Below are 19664 nucleotides of genomic sequence, written 5' to 3'. Positions count from 1 at the left end.
AGCATGATATGTGTGTTAGTTTTCATCCACACCCTAGGGGGAATCAGTAGCCTTAATCTAGAAAACACTCCCAGGGTGAATCAGCATTTAATTAAAAGATACGATTGCTCCAAGAGACTCAACTATCTTTGTGTCCAAACAAGATCAGAGGTTTTGTGAATTAGCATAATGGACATTAAGAAGGAGGTTTTATTTGTGAAATTAATAGTATCCAAGACAGGCAAATAAGCTAGACAAATGTTAAGAACAAATTTTAAGGTACAGTGGTCTGTCCCTTTAGGTATAGTGCTCTTGGCGTCAATCCAAAAACTCTTCAGAAGATTCTTGGACACCTCCCTCCAAACAGGTGGTTAGCTAAATCCTGCCACTAGAATGTTAGCACATTTGTCTCAAGTGAAGGCTTTATGCAAGGTTGTATAGGAGTCCCTGAAAGGACAGAGAGCCAGAGCCGTTTGCACTTACAGGTTGAATGCCTGTTTTTGAGCTTGGTTGCTAATAAACGTCTATGTCCCTGACAGCATTCGCCTGAGAATGCTTTCTTTTTAACCGAGCAAGAAGACTGAGTGAAGGACACTTGGAGTCCTCACTTACACGTGATTATTGGAGACCACAAATACTTACCAGAAGTAATCTAATCTAACAGTGACCCATCAAACATTTTCCTGTAAGGACACCTCCATTCAGATGGTTAAAGCCAGAGATCTAGACAGCGTTACTGTGATGGCTCCTCCTACCTAGCCCCATACGTAATTTAACATTGAGTCCTCTGATTCCTCCCTAACACATTGTGAATATATCCATTTTTCTCCATCCTAATAAACTCCCCTAGTTGAAGCTTCCATGATTTCTCACATGGAATAGGACAACTGTGTCCTAACTGGTTTCTCAGGTGATGATTTTCTTTATGTTCTACAAACTGTGCATGGAATGATCATTCTAACGTCGAATTTCAATAGTGGTGCTTCAGACCTTGGTTTAACCTTCTCAGTTGCTTCCCAGTCTCCTCAGAACAATGTCCTAATGTCCTGATGGGATGACAAAGTTCTCAGGAAAGACCCTTATGACTTTGCCATCGTGTTGTTTTTAGCAAAGTCACAGGGGCACGAAGTAGTACACATTTCTACAGGACTTTAATCTCTGCTGTGGGGTTTGAGGGAGAGTGAAGGTGACGGAGTGATGCCAGATGAGTTTGGAGAGGTGAGTGGTGGCCACATCATGAAGAACCTTGTGTAGATTTGCTGGTGTTTGGACTGTATTGCATTTAGATTTGTTTGTTTGAGTTTGTTAAATTAACAATTTTCAACATTTGCTCTACTAAGACAGTATAAAATTAAGCAAAATTTCTGTAAGTTTCCAACAAACATTACAATTCTCACCCTTAACTCAATCATTACAGTCTTTAATGAGAAGACAGATTACAAATAATTAATTGGGTAGTTATTAGTACCCATTCAATGATTTCCACCTTATTAAATTATTTGCCTTTTACTATGAATGCTTTTGGTGCATCCAAACAATGGTCTTCAGTAAAGAATGATCTTAAAATTTTCTTATGACCGTAAATAAGAAGTTGTTTTTCTCTCTCATCTTCTTCCACTTGCTGTTTATAGTAAGTTTAGCTGTTAAAAACTCAAAAAAAGAGGGGCTGGCCCCGTGGCCGAGCGGTTAAGTTCGCGCGCTCCGCTGCAGGCGGCCCAGTGTTTCGTTGGTTCGAATCCTGGGCGCGGACAGGACACTGCTCATCAAACCACGCTGAGGCAGCGTCCCACATGCCACAACTAGAAGGACCCACAACAAAGAATATACAACTATGTACCGGGGGGCTTTGGGGAGAAAAAGGAAAAAAATAAAAATCTTTAAAAAAAAAAATTAAAAAAAAAAAAAAAAAACTCAAAAAAAGATCCTATGATTTTTACCATGGGAGTTTTCTCTGACGTACCAAAGTCTAACCAAAGCCAAACTTTGAGAAGTTTTCCTAGCTCAGGATAAAAGAGGCAGAAGAAGGAGGAAGAGGAGGGGAGGGGAGAGAAAGAGAAGGAGGGCAAGGACGAAGAAATAGGGCCATTTAGCTTTTAAAATTCTTCCGCTCATTTGGTTTTAGCTTAATTTGAGTTTTCCCTATGAAATCTTCATTTAGAAACTCCTAGGCCTAATGTCAGTGCTCTGGAATGGAGTAATGCCACGGTGTTGTCAGTTCTAATGCCGTATAGGTCATGACATCACTGTGCTGCAGAACTATACGTGCAAGTAAGAGTCTGCAGTTCGGCTCATGCGGTAGCAGGTAAACAATACAGAGCCAGGATGACCAACACAGAACCATATTGGCTTCTTATTACAAAACATATATTACGTATCCCTAAGCGCTAAAGCAATTACAAGGCAATTGTAGACCTGATCTCTTTGAAATGTACCAGAGCAAGTGCTTCTGTATTTAAGACAATTACTGATAATTCTTTTATGTAAAAAGAACATATTAAAGAGAATTTCACAATAGGGAGCATACAGTAAGATAAGACTTCTCTTATGTAAGTTTTTTCATGCGATCACAAGCAATAAGAATGGAATGCTTTCAGAATTTGCAATGGATAATTTGATATAAGAAAATAAGAGAAACTTATGGTGCAGGTGAGAGTTGAGTTTTGGCTAAGATAATTGCGAACACAAATGTTCAAAGCAAAATTACAAAAGCAGAGAAAATAAATCAGGTGAGAGACTTGTCCTTAGATTATGACTTGATTGTGAATTAGAAGTCTGGTCATCTTTCTGCTATGATGTTGACCGAGATGACTTCCTTCCGTAAATCCTAAATAAGTAAATCTGTATTTACAAATTCATTCATTTACCATGTGTTGTCCAAGTGGTAACTAGTCTGTCTGTAAATATAAGTCTCCTTTGATCTTTGTTAACAATTCTTTTTTTTTTCTATTTTTCTTAAATTGTTCTACCTAATCATCTAATCCTAGTGACAGCTTGGCTTTTAAGATGACAGGTTTTTGCCCAAGTCCACAGCTGTAAGGAGTCTGAGCCAGGATGTGGACTCAGAGCTGATGACCTGTGCACTGCTTCTCCCTCCACACTCTGAGAAGACAAACGTCTTTAGTTGGAGCTTTGGGAGATAACATTTTAGGGGCCAGCCCAGTGGCATAGTGGTTAAGTTCACGAGCTCTGCTTTGGCGGCCTGGGGTGTGCCAGTTTGGATACCAGGAGCCAACCTACACACTGTTTATCAAGCCATGCTGTGGCAAGTGTCCCACACACAAAATAGAGGAAGATGAGCATGGATGTTAGCTCGGCCCCAATCCTCCTAATCTTCCTCAGCAAAAAAGAGGAGGATTGGTGGCCAATGTTAGCTCAGGGCTAATCTTCCTAAAAAAAAGAAAAGGAGTTTTAAATCAGCCTTCAATTCCATTCTCAAGAAGTTTAAATCCATCACAGTAGATGGTACTTACAAATATAATCTTAAAACCAGCTGGAGTTTAGTAGGTAACATGACACAGATAAAGACTAAATCCTAGAAATGTTCCAGATGAGACAATCTGTAAAGACAATCCCCTTTGTGGATGAGGTGACATTGCAATGACACCATTCCAGAAGTATGGAACAGACTTAGAGTCTAGGTAGGCAATGGGTCCACCTGTGATAGGTTAGAGAATGTATTAATGAGTATAGGGATTTTTAATTAAAAAAATTAATTACTCTCTCAAAAGACTTGTTTAATTGGAAGTGTAGGAAACTTGACTCTTTGGGGCAAAGCCCTCACATCTTACCCAGAATTTCAAAGATCCTATATGTATTGCTATAGGCACGAGTAGTACTTTCATTTTTCGTAGTGAGTAAATCTAAGTAGTATAAGTGTGAAAGAAAGAAATGAGGTTCTTTTTATAAAGCAAAATATAGAATTACTCCTATATCCCTTGTGTACCTACAAAAGACAAATATCTGAAAATGTGTAAACAGGTCACAAACCTACACGCACACCCCACAATTTTTTTTTTTTTTTTGAGGAAGATTAGCCCTGAGCTAACATCTGCCACCAATCCTCCTCTTTTTGCTGAAGAAGACTGGCTCTGAGCTAACATCTGTGCCCATCTTCCTCTACTTTATATGTGGGACGCTTGCCACAGCATGGCTTGATAAGCAGCGCATAGGTCTGCACCCGGGATCTCAACTGGCGAACCCCGGGCCACCGAAGCGGAATGTGAAAACTTAACCACTGCTCCACCCGGCCAGGCCCTCAAAATTTTTAAGATTAAAAAAAATCACTTGAAAAAATTTTAGAGTTTTCATTTTGTTTTTAAAAAGTTTTACTTTATAGTTCATGAAATATAAAAAGTCCAATCTCACTTAGATATAACCATTGTTAACGTTGCATAATCTTTCAAAAAATGTTTGCTAGCTATGCATATACCTATCATACACAGACACAAAGATGGAAATAGCGTATAAACAGTTTTGAAAACGTGCACCACTTATTCAGTAGTTGAATAGTAATCGATAATGTGAACTTAGGTATTCCTGATTTAAACAGTCTCTCATTAGTAAACATAGATTTTTTTCCCCAAAGTTTTGCTTTTATCAATGATCCTACAATGAATATCTTTAAACAAATATTATATTGTCCTTATTCTATGTTTTCTTCATAATAAACTCGAAAGTGATAATTGCTGTATGTACTTGTAAATTTATACGTATATATAAAATCCGTCCAGCAGAGAATTTATCAGTTTATCTACAAAATAGTATATGAGTGTCCATTTCTCCAAAACCTTACCTGTATTAAGCATTATCATTCTTTTAAGTTTCGATAATCTGATATTTATTCAAAAAAATTTTTTTTAAAGATTGGCACCTGAGCTAAAATCTGTTGCCAATCTTCTTCTTTTTTTCTTCTTCTCCCCAAAGCCCCCAGTACATGGTTGTATATTCTGGTTGTAGGTCCTTCTGGTTCTGCTGTGTGGGACTCTGCCTCAGCATGGCTTGATGAGCAGTACTCCATGCCCAGGATCCCAGCCAGGGAAGCCCTGGGCCACCGAAGCTGAGTGTCCAAACTTAACCACTGAGCCATGGGCCAGCCCCTTATTCAAAAAATATTAAAAGCCTATATAGGCCACTCTTTTTCTAACTTCTGAGAATCAGCAATCATCATATAACAATCTCTGCCTTCAAGGAGCTTACATTCTGGTAGAGAGAGACAAATAATAAAACAAATAGAAAATATACATTACAGTGTGTTAGATAATACATAGAGTACATTAGAAGTTGATTTTGCTGTGAATAAAAATGAAACAGGAAATAGACAATAGGAAAAGTGGTGGTAGTAGTGGGATTTTCACCTTAAAAAATGGTATTCCACAAACTTCTTTATGTACATTCCTTTCATTGTTTGTTAGGTCCATACATTTGTTGGACTTTTCTTCTTTTGTGAATTATCTTTTCATATCCACACCTATTTTTTCAATTTGGATATTTTTTCTTGTTGAGTTCATAGGATCTCTTCATGAGTTAAGTATAATATATATAATACATTATACTGATATATATTTATTATAGAATCAATTGAATTAATATTGATAATATATGATTTATGTATACTGCAAATAATGTACATGTAGTATAATATATATTTCCCAGCAATATAGAATGAACCATTCAACATTGGTCTTTTAACTTTATGGTATTTTCTATATACGTGTACTATTGCCCATTTGAAGGAGAATTTACTTTATTAAAATATTGATTCTCCGTTATAATGACATAATGGATCCATGCATTTATGTATACCTATCTTTTTTAGGTTTATGTAGGATTCTAGAACTCTTTGTTTGTATTCAAATAGAGTCTGAAAACAAGTAATTTTGAGGGGTTTTTTTCTACTTTTCCCTCTATTTTGTCTCCTGCTGATCGCAGTTGCTATTTTGCTGTGTCTTTAATTGTTTTGACTGACAGACTCCTTGAAGATCTGATCAAATCTCTGGAAACTTATCTGAGTAAAATGTCCTCATACAATTTTGCACATAATTTCAGAGACTCGGAGATCTCTTGAAGTCCAGTCATAGACATTTTAGTTGTCTATTAACTTTTAGGTGTATAATAAGAAAACTATTAAAGTTTGTATTTTTTTAACTCAGTCATTTTTCTAAATTATCATACACTTATAAAACTTTTTCAATGAATTTTCTAATACTTTCCAGGTAGACAATATCTCACTTGTAAATAATAATATCATCTCCTTACAAATATCTTTACTTCTTGTTTTATCTATTCTGACTGTTCTAACCAATACTTTCAGAAAAATATTAAATAGTATTGGAAAAAATAATAATTTTCAACAACTAATTCATATTATCTATACATGTGCTGTTAGCTTTTGTTAGTTTCTTTATCATGTTACAGAAGTATCTTTCAATTCATATTTTACTGTAAGCTATCAGGTGTTGATGTTGAATTTTTCTATTACATTTTTCAATATTTATTAAAATCATCATATTATTTTTATCTGTTCACATGAATTGTTGAATTATTATTAATAGTGCCAGCAAGAATAGTCTAGGTTCTGTATATTTCAGTAAGAAAACAACCACAAATCCTATTAAATTGACACCAGAAAATCTTTCCTTGCTCATATGAGAGGCTTAGTTTGGGACACCAAGGGGATACTGTTCACGTCATCACTTAGGAATCCGGGCTGACAGCAACTTCCCCTAACAGCTACCACAACAGAAAAGATGAAAGGGAGGAGATTCCTAGTTTGAGAACAGGCACCAGGGATGTTTGGACTCCTGAGCTTTTCAGAAGAATGAGGTTGTCAATTCTGCACTTTTGCTTAAACAAATCTTAACTTCTGATCTTGGAGCCAAATTAGTCTCACTTGCACCTCAAATAATCCTGACTAATGAAGTCTTCTATCACCTTATAATAGACTTCTGGCTGTTTATACTGCCTGGTTGTTTTCTCTTTTCTTTTCTATATTTCCAGTGTTCTCATTGCTTTATATTGTCTCCAAAGGTATAAAGCTTACTTATTTTTTATTCTAGTACTAGATGTCTATGTATTTAAAAGTGTGAGCCTCTATTTCTCTTCCAATGTAATGATTCATTCTAGAATGAATCACTTATTCAGTCTCATTAGATGAGCAGCTTGTATACTGTTTCCTCTCTTCCACATCCCACAATTCTCACACTATGCAAAATAATCTTGACTTTTACAACCAGATTATTAGCATTAATTTAATTGTTACATTATGCATTTAACATCTGCATTATATCCATTTTAACAATTGTTTAGAAATCAACTCTCAAGTTTTACTGTGCCTACGGCCACTTCTCTTACAACCTGTTTGCCCATACTTGAGATAATTTTTATTCATTTCTCAGACTTGGGTAGTTTTCTAACAAAATTTTCTCAGGAAAGATATTCAGATTCTTTATTTTACTAATCCTTACAAGTATGTGAATATTTTCCCCCTTTTTATATCTTACTGGTTAAGATCAAGTTTGGCTACAACTAAGAGAAAAACCTAAATGAGAAATGGCTTAAAATACATTGAAGTTTATTTCTCTATCACATAAAAGAGGTCTGGGCATAGGAAGTCCAGACCTAATCTCATTGCTCCATGAATTTTGTTGCTGATCCAGGCTTTATACTTTGCGACTCCTGGAGCATACAACATTTTCATGATCCAAGATGGTTGCTCAAGTGCCAGTCATTACATGCACTTCCACAGCAGAAGAATGGAGGAAGGGAGAGATGAGAAAATGATGTTGCTCCTCCCTTTTAAGGAGGATTCCTGGAAGTTTACCCACTTCCTGTCACATCTCAGTAAACAAATAGGAAGAAAATATGGACCTACACAATTGCAAGAAAAATTGAGAAATGTGCCTGATTAAAACTGAAGAAGAGAATGGAAATTCGATACTACATACAAGTTCTGGCCACATAACTAAGCATTATCTTTTTGAATAAGTAGAATTGGGAGGTTACAAACATTCTTTCTAAAATCTCTGTCAATATTGCTTCATCGTCTCCTTGCTTGTCTTAAAAGAGAGGTAATTATCTCTTCTGTAGGTAATATCATGTCTTCCTCTTCTCAACAATGGATGCTTGTTGAATTTGATATTTATCTCCGAAATTATAAAGAAAAATACAAACATATATATATTTTTCTTTTGTTCTCCATTAATTTATTTTGTATTCAATAGTCCCTTTAAATCTTACCATTATAGCCTTTCTTCCTCTCAGAAAAGTTTTCTTCTGTTACTTCTTTGATTTTTATTTCTCTTCCATTCACTCTGTTTTTACTCTGGCATTTGTGTTATAAGTGTGTTGGCTTTCTTTGAGCTCTATCATTAGTAACTTATCTTTCCTCCCTTATCATCTTTAATTACTTCTGGGACAATTTATTTAGCTGATTTTCTAAGTCACTAATTGAGATTGTCACTAACAGTACATGTCCTCATTTGTCTGTGGTTTGCTTTAAAAATTTGGTAATGATGTTTTCCTTAGGAACACAAGTTCCTAATCTCAGATTATTCCATGTTTTGTACATACAATGTTTCTCAAATCTTGTTGTGAATAAAAGGTGGAAGAACTTTTGTTTTTTCTTTCCTGTTTCATGACTTAAGTCCAATTCACAGGATTGCATTTGTACTGATTCTTCAGCACTATCTTCCTTTGGACTAGTGAGTCTCTTCATATGCCTGGTAATTTTTGTCTATATATTCATAAACAAGAGGACTATGTTTGCTTAGTAATAGGACTTGTGGTTTGTTTTTCAGAGATTGTGTTTAAGTTTCCATCCTCTGTGAAAGAGGAAGAGAACGTTTATATTTTCTGTGGTTTGATTGTGCTAGCCTGGGGATCCAGATGGCCACAAGGCATAGGGAGGGATACGTTTCTTCTTTCCTGGCAGGTCCTGTCCAGCTATTAAAGTAGGTGACTGATTTCTGGTCCACTCTAGCCTGTAAAGTAGCGAAGAATTTGTTCTGAATTGCATTTTCAAATGGAAAGGTAAAAGTTACAATGAAGCTAAGCCTTAAGGAAAATCCCTTACTATTGCAAGCGGTGGTTGTTGTTTCTATGTGTTTGTTGTATATCAACAGAAGTTTGAGGAAATCTGCTATGGCTAGTCACTTGAGTATAAAGAACTTTGACCTATAGTACTCACCTCCAGACTATCTAGCTAGTTAACTCTCACCTCCAATCCTTATTATCCCAAGCTTAGATTTTTATTTTCCCAGTCTTCCAGTGAGAAAAGCTATCCACCTACCTAATAGGCAGATGTCTCCTTTGCCTCCATATGCTTGATATTTTCCAACATTCTTTCAAAGATTCTTGATCTTTGATGGAAATCCTGTGTTTCCAATGCCATGATAGATATACTTTTATTTTTAGACTCCTTGTATAATTTCAATCATATTTGGGGTGCGAGAAGACGTAAATGCATGAGCACAAATAACCACTTTGAAACTGAAATCTGAAAATGTGGTTTTTGAGCCAAACCATTGTATAAAAGCCAATTTTCAAAATGATAAACACGTTTTAAAATGTTTCCACTGCTTCTAGTACGTGCTTATTGAAGGGTAAAGCATTTTAATTATTTTGAGAGCAATAAACATGTTTTATTTTTAATGTTGGTAAACCTTACACATACGTGAATATTATAAAGCTGAAAATATGCTAACTTTATCTGAAAACCAGGCTTAGCACAATTTAGGGAGGGCTAAATTCGTAAACAGGATACAACTCTAATATTTCAGGTTTTACGTAATAGAATTGTGTGGTTGATATTTTTCCCATAGTATGTCTAAATAGTCAACTAAATCAGGCACTAAAAATGTCAATGGTCTCCCAGACTTTAAGGCCTGTGGGCAAATTTTCATCTTTAATTAAACGTTGGCAGTACCTACTTGACAGTTTAAAAACTATTTTTATCTGGTTAACTTGATTAGCTATATCATAACATGTTTTTCCTTTTTTATCAAGAGAAAAAATATTAAGTCCATGCTCACCACCTTCTATCATAGGCCACTGTAGTATGTCACATGCTCTTACAGAGGTAAGGTCAGCCTGGATGTCCCCTCTGTAATCAGTGGGAGCTGCTGAAATCTGTCAAATATGGCTGCCAGAATCCTATCTACAATCATTGAGTGGATCCATCTGGTTCTAGCTGGCAATATAGGACAGGATTCTTTAATTTGGAACTTTACAAAGATTAAAAATTATTTTTTTAAAAAAGATTCATTTTGAAGAACTGAATCCATGTTTTAAAAAGAACTACATGGAAAGTGTTTGCTAAGTTGTTAACCTAAAGTAAAAATAAACACAAAAGGATGTGATACAGAATCTTAATTACAATGCCTTTCTCTATCATTGGTAAACAGTAATAGTGATGATGAGGATGATGGACACTATCATGTTCCCTCTTTGTAGCGGATTTTTCTCCATCCAGCATCCATTCACCCTATGTCCACTTACAGCTCTGGATTTTCTGTTTCAGCATCACTGCCCTATTCTGCTTGGACATCCCCACCGTATTCTTAGTCCAATCCCTAGTCCCAGATGTAATAGGTTGCACGGCCAAAGTCCAGGCTGCAGAACCAAATTGCTGGTCCTGTACTTTTTGTAGGGATAGGTGTAGCTATAAGTTGGTCAATTTACAGAGAATCTAGGGGTTCTTCAGGAGCTGCTAGAAAGAGGATGACTCTCTTTCCACTCTCTTTCCAATCCAGGATGCCTGGAGCTGTGGAAATATCTGGACACCATGAGGAAGAAGCTTGCGTGAGAATGGAACTAGAAAGGAGGAGGTAGAGCCAAGAGACAGAGGGAGAGAAAACAAGTTTGAGTAGCATCAAACTTGCGCTTCAACTCTGAACCAGTTTTTCCTGAAGCATTCCTACTCCTGGACTTCTCAGTTAGTCGTTCTCCCCAATCATCTCATGCTCCTTTCCCCCTTGCTGACTCCTTTGCAGCTCCTAATTTGCCTTGAAGAAGCCAAGCTAATTCTCACTCAGGCCATTGCATTTGTTGTTCCCTCTCCCTGGAATGCTACCCCCCCACCCCCCGACACACACACACAGCTATTCTTATTACTCCCTCCTTCTCTTTCTTCATGTCTCTGCTCAAGTGCCAACTCCTCACAGAAACCCTGCCTGCCGCTCCTCTAAAGAAGTGCTTCCTGTTATTCTCGCCCCCTTTCATCCACCCAACTTTCCCCCCTGAATTCAACCTCATCTGCCATTATGTAATATAGCTGGTTTTTACAGGTAACCTCTCTGCCTCTTCCACAGGGGTACAAGCTTCACATAAGCAGTGGGTTTGCCTGCTTTTTCACTGCGACATCGCAGCATGCCTGTCGCATAGTGGGCACTCAGCAATTATTTGTTGAATGAAAGAATAAATGAATCAATAAATCACTTTGCTGTTGTGTTTTTGGCTAAAACAAGGAGTAAATTCTCTTTCACAGCCAAAAATTTTGTAACTATTAGAATATTATGCTAGTTTTCATGAAACAGAAATTAAGGCTTAAATGGTTAAGTAAAAAGTAAGTGGAGAAGGAGATTTGAAAGTCAGGTTCTCTCTGGCTCAGGAGCTCTTAAAAAGCTAAGTCTCCACTGCTTTCTGATTTACTGACGTTAGCCAGGAGGGCTTACAAAGCGATTCTTTCCTGATTACGTCCACGTTTTCCTCTTCTGATGGAGAATCACTTAGTAGAAATCTCATATTATTTTGTATTCAGTGATGAAAACTAATAGCTAATAAACTCTTGCCAAGACAGATTATGTTAAAGGTATACTTTGGTAAGTGGAAAGAATTATTGGACTGCTATACTTTTAAGTTGATACTAAGCTATATGCAGTGGATATATACTTAGTGTGGCTATATACTTAGTGTAAGGATACTTCATATTTTGCCTGAGACAGCCCTGATTTATTTCTGTTGTTGTCCTGGCATAATAATAAATAGCACCTCCTTTTCATCTCAAAACATGGTGATATCTTTCTCTCTGTCTACCTATCTATCTATCTATCTATCTACGGATATATCTCTTCCTACAGTTAGTCCATTGTAACCTTCGGACCATCCTACTGGTATGGTTTTCTAAATGTCTAGAATTGTCATTCCACCTCATTCATACAACAGAATTATACTAAATTTCTGAAATATGCCAGCAATTCCTGTAGATGAAACACTCAGAGTTGAATAGGCAGGTGTGTAAACAAACAATGGCAGTGCACATGAAAAGGCCTAGGAGGGAAGAGGAAGCTAGATCTCAAACATGTTCACTTTTTTCCATTTCTACAGCTGGCATTCTTTTCCAGACCACCGCCTTTCACTGCGACCATTGCCATAAATTCCTAAGTAGGTTCTCCACTTCCTCTCCTCTCCTCCTTCTATCAGCACACCACAGCCAAGATGAACATTTAAAACACAAACTGGATGTTCTCCTCCTGTTGTGAGGATGGAATGAATGTCTAAGCCCAGGTGCTCTGGAAAATAGAGCCTAAGGCAAAAGGTAACACACTAAGACTATATTGAAGAGTTCAATGCCAGGAAAGCCAGGGTAAGAGAAAAGAAGAGTGAAGCAGGAAAGGAGAGAGAGGAAATAGGAGGAGATATATAACTGACTGCTGGCCAGTCCCAGGTATCATGATGATTGACTGCTCGGTCTCCTGGGACCATCTCCCAAGGGGCCCTGTGAACTATTGTGTCTCAGGACAGTCTGTGGATGGTGGGGTTGGGGAGATGAGAAGACTTTATCTTCTGTCTCCTTCTGTTGGTCAAAGTTTTGCTCCTCAGTACTTTATCTCCCCCACATTTCCAGTGAGCATCATGGGTCCTGAAAAGATTATATCTCAGCAGCCACAGAGAAAGAAACCCTGGAGCTGGAGGGGAGAAATGTAACAGCAGGCATGATGCAAGGTGTAGCTCAGTTTGCTGCAGAGAAATTGATTTTGCAGGGACTAGGGTTGGAGCAAAAGGTGTGGCCAAGAGCCTCAGAGACAACGAGGCTGAAGGGATCTGGAATGGTACAAAAGAGGTATCTGCTAGAATCAGTTAATATTGAGTGCCCAGAAGCATGCCTGTCTTATTGGAAGTACTCTATAAATGTTTTACTCTATTATTTATGATTATCATAGATGAAACAATTGAAACAAGGCAATGATGGTTATAAATACCACTTAGTGAACATATGGAGATTTCCTGTATTCATAAAGAATGTTCACTAATTCATTGGTTTTGATTGAGCATCCACTTTGTGCAAGACAGTGCCTGGGACCAGTGAACACAGTGGTGAACAATTAGATATGGCTTCTGTCCTCAGGAGAAGACAGAGTCACACATGAATCAAGTACGTGATTGTCAATTAAATCATGACTGTGATGGAGAAATGCAGGGTTCTCTTGGAGCATACAAAGGAGGGATATAACCTAGTCTTGAGAAGGGAAGAGACGATCAGGAAAGGTTGATCAGAAAAGTGACAATTTACCCAAGAGGAAGGGGAGAGAAAGAGCATCGTGGGCACAGATGGCAGCATGTGTAAGACAGTTGATTTTATAAGTCAGCTTGGCTAGGACATAGCACCCAGTTTTTGGCCAAACACCTGTCTAAATGTTACTCTGAAGCTATTTTTTAGATGAGATTAACATTTAAATCAGTAGATTTTGAATAAAGCAGGTTACCTTCCATGATGTGGATGAGCATTATGCCCTACAGAGTATAGACATTCTAGCCCCCACAATCACATGAGCTAACTCCTTAAAATAAATCTCCCTCTACACATACACACACACACACACACACACACACCCTATTGGTTCTGTTCCTCTGGAGAACTCTGAATAATCCAACTAGGCAAAGGCCCTGGGACCACTAGAGAGCACGGCTTGTTGAAGGCTCTGAGAAAAGGCCACTGTGGTAGCGTGAGGATTAGGTGGTATGAGTTGAGTGTGGAAAAAGAGGCAGAAGCTAGATATTCAGAACCTTAAGTCTATGGCGTGGCTTTTCATCTTTCTTTTGAGTTCAATGGAAAGTCATTGAATGATTTCAAGTAGACTCGTTTGGAGACGTTTCACTTTGAAGTCTGGAGACCTATGTAATAATACTGATGAAAGAGCATGTAATCCTGCACAAGGCTAGGGCCAAAAAAGAGAGAGAAGAGTCTGTGAACACTTCCTTAGCTGCCCTATAATGTTTATTCCTTAGGTGCAGATCTTCTAAAATATTGCAAATACCCACAGTAGTTGCCAGTGAATTCCTGAATTCTAAGGTAAAGATCTCTCGCTGACCTGCATCTGTAGCCATTGAAGAGCTTTGGTACCTGATGCCAACTTCTTACAGGCCAGAGAGGTGAGCTTCATTTTAAATTCATGACCTCAATTCTCTTTCTGTTTGTTTGTTTGGTTTTTTAGACATTGAAAAGTTTGACATTTTACTCAAAAATTTTCAGACATCTTACAAATACCCTGAAAGTCTTTTCTGGATGTGCCCTGAAATCTCTGTAAGTTAAAAGTGATATTAGTGTACTCCTGAATTGTTTCTCTTTGCCCTTTGACTTGGTCTACTCAAAGTATGGATTATACGTGTCAGTAAAAATCAAAGCTTGCAATTAATTTTTAAAAAGATACAATTACTAGCGTAATTAGAAAGCTAAGTTTTATTAATTTTCTAGGTATGTGGATCTGTTGCTGAGAAATTCACCAGTTCTTAGTGAAATCTTCAAATCTGCCCTGCAACCTATTATATTTCTCTTGTACTCTCATTTTTCTCCAATAATTCAGAATATTTCATATCTTCTTCTTTCCCTTAAAATCTCCCACTTCCTCTCCTCAATACCCCTCTTTTTCACCCAGTTCCCCATTGAAAACTTCCTCTCCTGCTTTATGGTGAAAACAGAAGCAATCAGAAAAGAAGTCCTCCAAACTGTCATCTAAACCATCCTTGACTTTCCCCACCCCCCACTTTCCTTCTTCCTCCCATTTCAATGAAGGAAATGTCCTTCCATCTTTCAAAGACCAATCCCTCGGATGCTCAGCTTCCCATCAACTTTTCTGTCGTCTTCTCCAAGATTTTATCTCTTTAGTTATTCCTCTACTTCTTGTATGTTAAACTTCTCCCTCTTTGCTGAGTCGTCTATTAGCATAAAACAGCATTTAGTGATTCCCATTAAGGATGGAAGAGAAGGAGGAGGTTTCAATTCCTTCTCCAGTCACCACCTCTTTTCTCTTCTTTCCTCCTTCAAATGGTAATTCTCCTTTTGACTGATAGAATCTCTCCATACCTGGCATTATAGCTAACTTCATTCATTCTTGATCCAGTGACCAAATATTTAGTTTTTGAGAAGCTATTATGTTTTCAGATACACAGTAACTAAGACAGCAAGTAATTAAGACTACCTCACAATCCTAAAATGGAAAATGATGTCTGTGGCAAGATGCATGGTCTGTCCGCTTCTGGAGCTCAGTATTAAGAAGTCCACTAGCCCACAGATATTAAACACAGTCTTTAATATCAGATTCTCCTGTAAAAAATACTGTGGGCTCCAGCTGCCTCACTCCTTTGTCCCATTTCTTGAAGGTGAGGAAGAGGAATGGTAACTGGTTCTCTCAAAGAATCTCAAATGCCTGAAAGCTACCCGTTATCATCGAGTCTTATGAAAGGATATTTAGGTAGGGAGACAACATTATATGATTTGTTGGCTTTTAATTTTTTTAATTTTTTTATTGAGTTATTGATAGGTTACAATCTTGTGAAATTTCAGTTGTACATTAATGTTTGTCAGTCATGTTGTAGGTGCACCACTTCACCCTTTGTGCCCACCCCCCACCCCACCTCTCCCCTGGTATCCACTAAACTGTTCTTAGTCCATAATTTTAAATTCCTTATATGAGTGGAGTCATACACAGATTATCCTTCTCTTGCTGGCTTATTTCACTTAACATAATTCTCTCAAGGTCCATCCATGTTATTGCAAATGGAATGATTTTGTTCTGTTTTGCAGCTGAGTAGTATTCCATTGTATATATGTACCACATCTTCTTTACCCATTCATCTGTTGCTGGACACTTAGGTTGCTTCCACGTTGTGGCTATTGTAAACAGTGCTGCAATAAACATTGGAGTGCATAGGACTTTTGGGATTGCTGACTTCAAGCTCTTTGGATAAATACCCAGTAGTGGGATGGCTGGATCGTATGGTAGTTCTATTTTTAATTTTTTGAGGAATCTCCATACTGTTTTCCATAGTGGCTGCACCAGTTTGCATTCCCACCAGCAGTGTATGAGGGTTCCTTTTTCTCCGCAACCTCTCCAACATTTGTTGCTATTAGTTTTAGATATTTTTGTCATTCTAACGGGTGTAAGGTGATATCTTAGTGGAGTTTTGATTTGCATTTCCCTGATGATCAGCGACGATGAGCATCTTTTCATGTGCCTATTGGCCATCAGTATATCTTCTTTGGAGAAATGTCTGTTCATGTCTCCAGCCCATTTTTTGATTGGGTTGTTTGATGTTTTGTTGTTGAGTTGTGAGAGTTCTTTATATATTATAGATATTAAGCCTTTGCCAGATATATGACTTGCAAATATTTTTTCCCAGTTAGTGGGTTGTTTTTTTGTTTCAATCCTGTTTTCATTTGCCTTGAAGAAGCTCTTTAATCTGATGAAGTCCCATTTGTTTATTCTTTCTATTGTTTCCCTTCTCTGAGAAGGCATGGTGTCCAAAAAGATCCTTTTAATACTGATGTCAAAGAGTGTACTGCCTACGTTTTCTTCCAGAAGCCTTATGGTTTCAGGTCTCACCTTTAGGTCTTTGATCCATTTTGAGTTTATTTTGGTGAATGGTGAAAAAGAATGGTCAATTTTCATTCTTTTACATGTGGCTTTCCAGTTTTCCCAGCACCATTTGTTGAAAAGACTTTCTTTTCTCCATTGTATGCCCTCAGCTCCTTTGTCAAAGATAAGCTGTCCATAGATGTGTGGTCTTATTTCTGGGCTTTCAGTTCTGTTCCATTGATCTGTGCACCTGTTTTTGTACCAGTACCATGCTGTTTTGATTACTGTATCTTTGTAGTATGTTTTGAAGTCAGGGATTGTGATGCCTCCCGTTTTGTTCTTTTTTCTCAGGATTGCTTTAGAAATTCGGGGTCTTTTGTTGCCCCAGATGAATTTTAGGATTCTTTGCTCTAATTCTGTAAAGAATGTCATTGGGATTCTGATTGGGATGGTGTTGAATCTGTAGATTGCTTTAGGTAGAAGGGACATTTTAACTATGTTTATTCTTCCAATCCATGTACATGGAATGTCTTTCCATCTCCTTATGTCGTCATCCAATTCTCTCAGAAAGGCCTTGTAATTTTCATTATATAGGTCCTTCACTTCCTTAGTTAAATTTACCCCAAGGTATTTTATTCTTTTTGTTGCAATGTATTCTTGAGATCTTTTTCTGTTGGTTCATTACTGGAGTATAGAAATGCTACTGATTTATGCAAATTGATTTTATACCCTGCAACTTTGCTATAGTTGTTGACTTCTAACAGTTTTCCAATGGATTCTTTGGGGTTTTCTATATATAAGATCATGTCATCTGCAAACAGTGAGAGTTTCACTTCTTCCCTCCCTATTTGGATTCCTTTTATTCCTTTTTCTTGCCTGATTGCTCTGGCCAGGACCTCCAGTACTATGTTAAATAAGAGTGGTGATAGAGGGCATCCTTGTCTCATTCCTGTTTTCAGGGGGATGGCGTTCAGTTTTTGCCCATTGAGTATGATGTTGGCTATGGGTTTGTCGTATATGGCCTTTATTACGTTGAGGTAGTTTCCTTCTATGCCCATTTTGTTCAGAGTTTTTATCATAAATGGCTGTTGGATCTTGTCAAATGCCTTCTCTGCATCTATTGAGATGATCATGTGGTTTTTATTCCTCAGTTTGTTGATGTGGTGTATCACAGTGATTGATTTGCGGATGTTGAACCATCCCTGTGTCCCTGGTATGAATCCCACCTGATCCTGATGTATGATTCTTTTGATGAATTGCTGAATTCTGGTTGCCAAAATTTTGTTTAGAATTTTTGCATCTATGTTCATCAGTGATACTGGCCTGTAGTTCTCTTTTTTCGTGGTGTCCTTGTCAGGATTTGGTATCAGCGTGATGTTGGCCTCATAGAATGTGTTAGGAAGTGTTCCATCTTCCCTAATTTTTTGGAATAGCTTGAAAAGGATAGGTATTAAATCCTCTCTGAAAGTTTGGTAGAATTCCCCAGGAAAGCCATCTGGTCCTGGGGTTTTATTCTTTGGGATGTTTTTGATTGCTGTTTCAATCTCTTTCCTTGTGATTGGTCTGTTCAAATTGTCTGCCTCTTCTTGAGTGAGCTTTGGGAGATTGTAGGAGTCCATTTCCTCTAGGCTATCCATTCTGTTGGCATATAGTTTTTTGTAGTGTTCTCTTATAATCTGTTGTATTTCTGCAGAGTCTGTTGTTATTTCTCCTCACTCATTTCTGATTTTGTTTATTTGAGCTTTCTCCCTTGTTTTCTTTGTAAGTCTGGCTAGTGGTTTGTCAATTTTATTTATCTTCTTAAAAAACCAGCTCTTTGTCTCATTGATCCTTTCTACTGCCTTTTTCGTTTCAATAGTATTTATTTCTGCTCTGATTTTTATTATTTCTCTCCTTCTGCTGACTTTGGGCTTCATTTGTTGTTTTTTCTTTAGTTCAATTAGGTGTGCTTTAAGGTTACTTATTTGGGATTTTTCTTATTTGTTAAGATGTGCCTGTATTGCGATGAATTTTCCTCTTACTACAGCTTTTGCTGTATCTCATATGAGTTGGTATGGCATGCTATCATTTTCATTTGTTTCCAGGTATTTTTTTTATTTCTTCTTTAATTTGTTCAATGATCCATTGCTTGTTCAGTAGTGTGTTGTTTAGTCTCCACATCTTTGTGCCTTTCTCAGCTTTTTTCTTGCAATTAATTTCTAGCCTTATAGCACTATGATCTGAGAAGATGCTTGTTATTATTTCAATTTTTTTAAATTTGTAGAGGCTTGCCTTGTTTCCCAACATATGGTCTATCCTAGAGAATGTTCCATGTGCACTTGAGAAGAATGTGTATTCAGCTCTTTCAGGGTGAAGTGATCTATATATGTCTATTAAGTCCAATTGTTTTAGTTTTTCATTTAGCTCCACTATTTCCTTGTTGATTTTCTGTCTGGATGATCTGTCCATTGATGTGAGTGGGGTGTTGAGGTCCCCTACTATTATTGTGTTGTTTTTAACATCTTCCTTTAGGTCTGTTAATAGTTGCTTTATGAATCTTGGTGCTCCTGTGTTGGGTGCATAGATATTTATAAGTGTTATTTCTTCTTGATGAAGTCTCCCTTTGATCATTCTATATTGTCCCTCTGTGTCTCTCTTTACCTGTCTTATTTTGAAATCCACTTGGTCTAATATGAGAATTGCAACACCTGCCTTTTTTTCCTTGCTATTTGCTTGAAGTATTGTCCTCCACCCCTTCACCCTGAGTCTGTGTTTGTCCTTGGGGCTGAGGTGTGTTTCCTGGAGGCAACAAATCGTTGGATCATGTTCTTTAATCCATTTTGCCACTCTGTGTCTTTTTATTGGAGAGTTCAATCCGTTCACATTGAGAGTGATTATTGATGCATGTGGACTTAG

The sequence above is a fragment of the Equus caballus genome, chromosome 3 (assembly GCF_041296265.1).
Source record: "Equus caballus isolate H_3958 breed thoroughbred chromosome 3, TB-T2T, whole genome shotgun sequence".
In the NCBI taxonomy this organism is placed as follows: Eukaryota; Metazoa; Chordata; class Mammalia; order Perissodactyla; family Equidae; genus Equus; species Equus caballus.
This window is presented reverse-complemented; position numbering follows the sequence as displayed.